The sequence below is a fragment of the Chinchilla lanigera genome, unplaced genomic scaffold (genome assembly GCF_000276665.1).
Source record: "Chinchilla lanigera isolate Chin_1 unplaced genomic scaffold, ChiLan1.0 scaffold00007, whole genome shotgun sequence".
Taxonomy (NCBI): Eukaryota; Metazoa; Chordata; class Mammalia; order Rodentia; family Chinchillidae; genus Chinchilla; species Chinchilla lanigera.
In genome coordinates, this window is record NW_004955408.1 from 11,031,439 (window position 1) to 11,038,456 (window position 7,018).

Consider the following 7,018-nt stretch of genomic DNA (forward strand, 5'->3'; position numbering starts at 1 on the left):
CTGAGCAACTGATTTGAAGGTAACACTATGCAATGGAATTACAATGGTGAACTCCTACCATCTTGTCTAGTGAAACTATATTATCTCTACTGTGTTATCGAAGAATTATTGTCTTATTCCCTATAATGGCTTGAGCAAACTTTCATTCTTACATCTGGTAATCTGAGCAATGTAGTTGAGGACAGCGATATGTAATGTGACAATCACTATTGAGTCGTATTATTTTGTCTTGAGACTCTGTATGACTTTGAATGCTCTTGCTTTGATTTGTTTATGTTTGTGATACTGGTATGCTGCTACTGTGCTATTTGTTTGTTTCTCATTTACTACTCTCTTTAAAATAAAAAAAGAAATATAAAAGTAATAATTAACTCACAGCATACCCTGAACTGAAAATGTGATCCCAAATAAACCTCTTCTCTCTTTAAAAAAAAAAAAATGTTATAAATACACCTATTTTGTTCATAAATTGTAAGGTTCAATACAGAAAATACTGTATATCAATTACCTATAAATTTCTATACTGATGTAATATAATCCTATTTAAATCAAAGGAATGTTTTTTATTAACATAGATGAGTATTCTAAAATTTGTATGAAAAGGCACAGAAACCAGAAGAGCTGAAATAATTTTGGAAAAGGAGAATATGTACAAGGAATTATTCTGTCAATATTAAAAACATATAACTACACCTTTTGCACATCAAGACTGCAGTATTGGCAGACTGATAGACATGTCAGTCAATGGAAGCAAAACCAGAACCATTACATCACCCTGCACAAATATATAGAATATATCTTTTTTTTTTTTTTTTTGGTTTTTCTCTGGTACCAGGAACTGAACTCATAACCTTGTGCTTGCCAGGCAGGCGCTTTTGCAGCTGAGCTAAATCCCCAGCCCCGTAGAATATATCTTTGACACAACTTCAAGTGCAATTTAATGAAGGAAAATAGCTTTATCAACAAATGGTCGTAGGGCAACTGGATACTCATAAACAAAAAAAGAGGCTTAATCTGATCTCAAAATTAACAAAAACATTAAGCCTCAAATGAATTGTGAATTTAAATTTATATATAACACAGGATGATAAATCATTCAAGAAAAAGTGGGAAAATATTCTGCATCTAGGATTCAGAAAAGACCCCCAAAAACATTATCTATATAAAGAAAATGTAATAAATTAATCTATATCAAAATTATCTATATCAACCTTTTTCACTATAAAAGATCCTGTTAAATGGAAGAGGAAATAAGATGTATACTGTGAAAAAATAGTCACAAACCACATATCCAGTAAAAGATTAATAGCTAGAATTGACATGGTGAATGTGGCTCCATTTTGATCCTGGACTCTATTTTTGAAGTCACTTAAACTCTAGATGAACTCACTCCTCACCCCTCCCACTTAGTTAACCATAAAACACACTAAGGAGAAACGGGTAGCTAACTGCAGGAACAAACAGAAGAGCTGTGGGGTAATCTAAAGTTTAACCATATCCTGGTTGACTAACAAACCCCTGGGAAATGTAAACCTCATGCCATTCTTGTAAAATTCTGAAAACGAAGTCATGTAGTTGCCATGGTTACCTGCAAATGCATTAGAACCCAGTGCAAAGTTCTTGGGGGGCTGGCACTCCTGTGGAGTGTCATCTGCTGGCAATAAAGCTTGCCTGTATCCACTCTCAGCCTCTGTGAGTGTTTCCTCATTATCTGCTATAACAGAACATACAAAGAACACTCAAAAGACATGTAAATAATACTGTTGAGTTTTCTTTTTTAGGTAGAAAACAGACAAAATATATGAATGGAAATTTTACTGAGAAGAATATAAAGATTGTAAATAAATACATGAAGTGATGTTTAATCTATAGCAATTGGGAAAACACAAATTAAAACCACAACGAGGTAGCACTACACAACTCTCAAATTATTTAAAATTATAAGTAGCAACAACTTCAAATGGTGACAAATATCCAGAGACACTGGGACATTCCTAATTCCTGGAGTCAGGAGAACCACTCTGGAAAAATACACTGACAATTTTTTTAAAACTCTGATACAGAATTAAATCCAAAATAAATTGGTAAACAACAAAGCAAGGTATGTAACAATATGCATAATTTGATCTCACTTTAGAAAATCACTACACAAAAATGAAGTTTGTATTTTCATGATACTTATATTCATATTTGCTTAGCAAATTTTGATGTCCATGTACCAACACCCCATGATAAATATAATCATTGTGTTTGAAAATTAATAAATTTTTATTATAAAAAGAAAATTTTCTGGAAGAATGCATGGGAACTGTGAATAGCAGTAATATCTTCATTAGGAAGAGAGACTAAGAAAAGTACTTTCTCCAGGTGTGGTTAGGCCAGATTCCACAGCTGCACTGCTAGACAGAAAACTCTGTGTGATGGAAATATTTTCTGCTTCACTGTCCCAGAAGGTGGTCACTAGTCACCTCCGACTATGGGGCGCCTGAATTGTGGCCAGTGCAGCTGATGACTGAATTTTTAATTTTAATTAATTTTATTTTTAAAATGAATATATCTGACTATTAGGAAACTTAGAGAACAGTAGTTCTAAAATCAAAATGCATGGATACACATCCTATGTCCTGCACTTTTGAATTGTTCAAACATGAATATGTTCTTTACCTCCTGGATTTCTTCACCAGAGGAATTGGGAGGGGGTGAGCACTTTCTACTGGTAAGGTGGTCCTCCAGCCTGCTAAAATTATACACCAAAACTGATAACATAATGATTTCACCCTTTATTTAAAACTTTGTATATCGTTTGAATTGTTCACAATATACATGTGTGTTGTGATTTTTATAAAATACACACAATTGTTGGAAGCTAAACCTTTACTAGCTATAGAGAAGCTTTATTCCTCAGACAGGAAAATTTGCAATTTGAGCCTCACATTCCTCTTTACTGGTTCAACAGTTAAGGCTGACATTATGCAATCAACAGGATATAGTCAGAAATTTCTAGTGGATAGTTCCCCAGAAGTCTGAGATTGCCCTAGCTTCAGCCCAGTTTACCTACAGAATCCTCCTGGAAGTTAGCCATGAGGTACTTCTCAACAGCTACAAGGGTCTCCCAGGGCCCCTCTTCATTCCTCCAGCTATTTCTCTCCCCTCTTACAGACCTAATATTCAACTATTTAGGACTACCACTAACCTTCTGTCTTCAAAGAGCTTAGAGTCAGGTAGAGAGGAAGATAATCAAATTAAATTTTGTGATGAATGCTGTACATAAAATTAAATGAAGTATTTTTTAAAGGCTGGTGGAAAATTGGTCACAGAAAGCCTTTTGGAGAAAGTGACTCTGATAGTTAATATTATCAGATTGACTGGGTTCCAGGCTGTTCAGAGAGCTAGCTAGGCATCTTTTCTGGGGATAGCTGTAAGAATGTCTCCAGATGATGAGATTAGCATTTGAAATGGTAGACTGACTGAAGCAGATCACACTCTCCAGTGTAGGGGAGCCTCAGAAAACCTGTGAGGGCCCTGATAGAACAAAATGACAAAGGAAAGTTGAATTATCTCTGTCTGACCATTTTAACATCAGTCACCTGACTCAGTGATAATAGTTCTCAAGTCTTTGGAACACACTGAAATCTGTACCACCAGCAATCCAGCACTCAAGACCTCAAACTACACCAGCAATGTCTCTGGGTTTCCAGCATGCAGACTGAACATTGTCAGCCTCTGTAATTGTGTGAACCAATACCTTATGCTAATCTCTTCCCAGATGTTTGGATAAACAGATGATAGGTAGATAGATAGATAGATAGATAGATAGATAGATAGATAGATAAATAGGTAGATAGATGATAGATAGATAGACAACTTCTTTTGGCACTCTTTCTCTAAGGAAACCAGTATAAGTTATACTTAAGCTGAGTTATATAAGGGAAGGAGTCAGCCATACGAAGAGCCTAATTCATGGTCTCACAGATGGAGGGAGCAGCATGTACAAAAGCACTAAAATGTGTGATTTTCTAGAAATATAAAGGTCACTATGACCAGAAAGAAGTCAGTAAAAGGAAAATGGTGTGTGTCAGGATGGAAGGGCTGCTGGAGCAGTGCCAGATGACATGAGCCAGAGGAAAGAATGGAGGATGTATTCTAAGTACTGTATCTACACGGATGACATGTTATCATTTTTATTTTTAGATGACTATGATGTGTCATGGGAATGAAAGTAACATACCTATAGTCCATGCAGCCTCCTCTAATTGGCTGTTACTAAAAGTAGGATAAAGACCCTTTAACTTTAAAGGGTTGTTTTAGTTTTTTGCTCATTCAAACCACAATGAATAACTTAAAGGGCCTAAAATCACAGTATGTTATTCTCTCTTATGCTCCTGTGGGTTGACAGATCCCAGCTGGGGGATTCTCATTTGGAATCACTTTTGTAGTTGTAGTCATCTGGTGGGTGGGTCGACAGTAATCTGAAGGCTCAACTGGGCTGGACACCCAGGCAGCAGCTTCCCATGGCTGACATCTGAGGCTGCCTTTAGGCTGACTACTCCACCTAGCTGTCAGCCACAGCATCTTCCCAGCCTCTTCACCTGGTTTGTACTGCTCTCATCATGGCAGCTGAGATCTGAATAACTCATGCTCCAAAAGGAAGAGTGTCGAGAACAAGCATTCTAAGAGGTCTGGGAAGAAGATGTAAAGCTTCTTATGCCTGAGCTGCACAGGTCCCAGGATCTCACCTCTGCCACAATCTCTTGCTCAAGCATTGCTAAGGCTAATCTAGACTCAGGATGAGAGACTTTGCCTGTTAAAGTGAGGACACTCTATGAGATATACATCACTGGTTTTTTGTTATTGTTGTTGTTGTTTGTATTTTTGAGACAGGATCTCACTATGCAGTTCAGACTGGACTTGAGCTCACTTTGTAGCACAGGCTGGTCTCGAACTCAAAATGATCCTCCTGCCTCAGACTCCTGAGTGCTGGGATTACAGGTGTGTGCCACCATGCCCAGCTCCATCACTGGTTTTAAACACAGTTACCATAAACACGTTCAGTTTAAACCACACACTATCCCACAGTTTATATGGGACAAGAAAGTGTGTCAGAAGATGGTGAATTGGTAAGCAGCAGAGAAAGAGCCTCTCTGAGAGTTGCTATCCAGATGCTGGAATATAGCAATATGAGGAAAACAAGAAGGAGAGAAGTGGGTTTCCTGAATCCAGGAAGGATCTGAAGTATGAATTGAAGCCTACAGAGAGCGAAGAGAGAAACTTTAATGAAAAAGAAGGAGGTACCTGGGGGTGTCTTCTTGAGACTGGACTTACAAGAGGAGTGGTTCAAACCTGCAGATGCATGGCGACTGCTGATAATCCCAGAGGCCTCCACCGAGAGATGCACAGTGGAAGGGAGCAGCAGACATGAAGGACTGCATTGCCTGGTGGTGAGTACTGGGGGAGCCAAGTTAAAGAAAGGCTGACTCAACTCAGAACTCAGAGTGGCTGCTGGCTGCATCTAGCAACTCCCAGCTGGGCTCAAGCACATGTAAGGTGTGCTGGTGGCTGCAGGCTGAGTCTGGTCTCAGATAGAAGGTACAGACTCACAAAGATTATCCACTACCCCACCAAAAACCTACGGTTGGCTTGGTGGGATAAATCAACATGGATCAGGACTCTGTCTCCACACAATGCCTACCACTCACAGCAGAGACAAACCTTGAAGTGGACTTTTTTTTTACTCTCTCTGGTTTGTGTTTTATTGTTGTGGTGGTGGTGGTTTTGTTTGTTTTTTTGTTTGTTTGTTTGTTTTCTGTTTCTTTTTTTCACTTCACTATTTAATCTTGTTTTATATGAGTGTGAACATGGTATCTAGCCTCTTTGTGGTTGTGATTCTGTTCTATTCTTTTTATCTCTTCCTTCTCTCTTTCCCTCCAGTCTTCTTCCAAGGGTAGTAGGATCCCCTTTGCCCTCCAGCCTTGCTTCTAATATCTTCCTCTTTTTCTAATTTCTCTATTTTCTCCCTAACCCATTTAAAATTTTAACCCCTGAGGCCAAAATTGACATATTAAGGACTTGTATATTTCATATAACTTTCTGGTTTGTTTTAGATTTTGCTATATAACCACAAATCTAGTTCATATGGTAAAAGGTGGCAAATTAAGAAATAGCTCAGTTTGTCATTTTCTAAGCTGTTTGATGCTATTGGCATTCCTACCACTATAGCCAAAATTGACGTAGTTGTTTTATTTTTTAAGAGAATTAAATCATTTATGGATTATACATGATAATGGATGATACACATCTTCAATCCCTTCTATCACTGTATCTGACACCATTATGCAATTTAGATATAGGATGTGCCAACAATCATTTTTTATAACCAAGTAACTTAACTGTTCGCTTGGGTGACCTTTCCAATGGTCAAATTAGAGGTCACAACAGTAACTGTCAGTTCAACTACACCAACGTTTGTGCTGACAATGGCTTCTTTACCCAAGCAATTATAAAGAAATTCTAAATGGAACCTGGCATCACCCTGAAGGAATTCTAACTTCACACTGTTGGGGATGTTTACCAAGATGGTTTCAGAGTAGACTAACTTTACACAGCACATTTTTAGAAAGACACATTTATTCAGCATCATGATCAGACTATTACATTTAGCAATCAACAGCATGGGTACAAAACAAGGTCTACATTAAAACCCTTTGTTGGAATTCTTTACACTTTCTACAGAACAGAAACTAAAATAACCTGTTATACAATTAGTCACAAATATAGTCCTTGACTTTTTTGCCCATACACATGAGTATTCTCTAAAACTTGTCTTCTTTGTAGCAGGTAGGCCCTGCCACCACTGTGCTAGTCTGAGTTCACAAATCTGTTGTAACCTGTAGCTTCCCTGTCACTTCTCTGGCTGACATAGTTGTTCTAAACAGCTATTCTCCCTGGTATCCAAAGGCTGAGATTGACTAAGGATCACAGAAAATACTATATCACAGTGCTAAAAACCCAGTTCTACCAA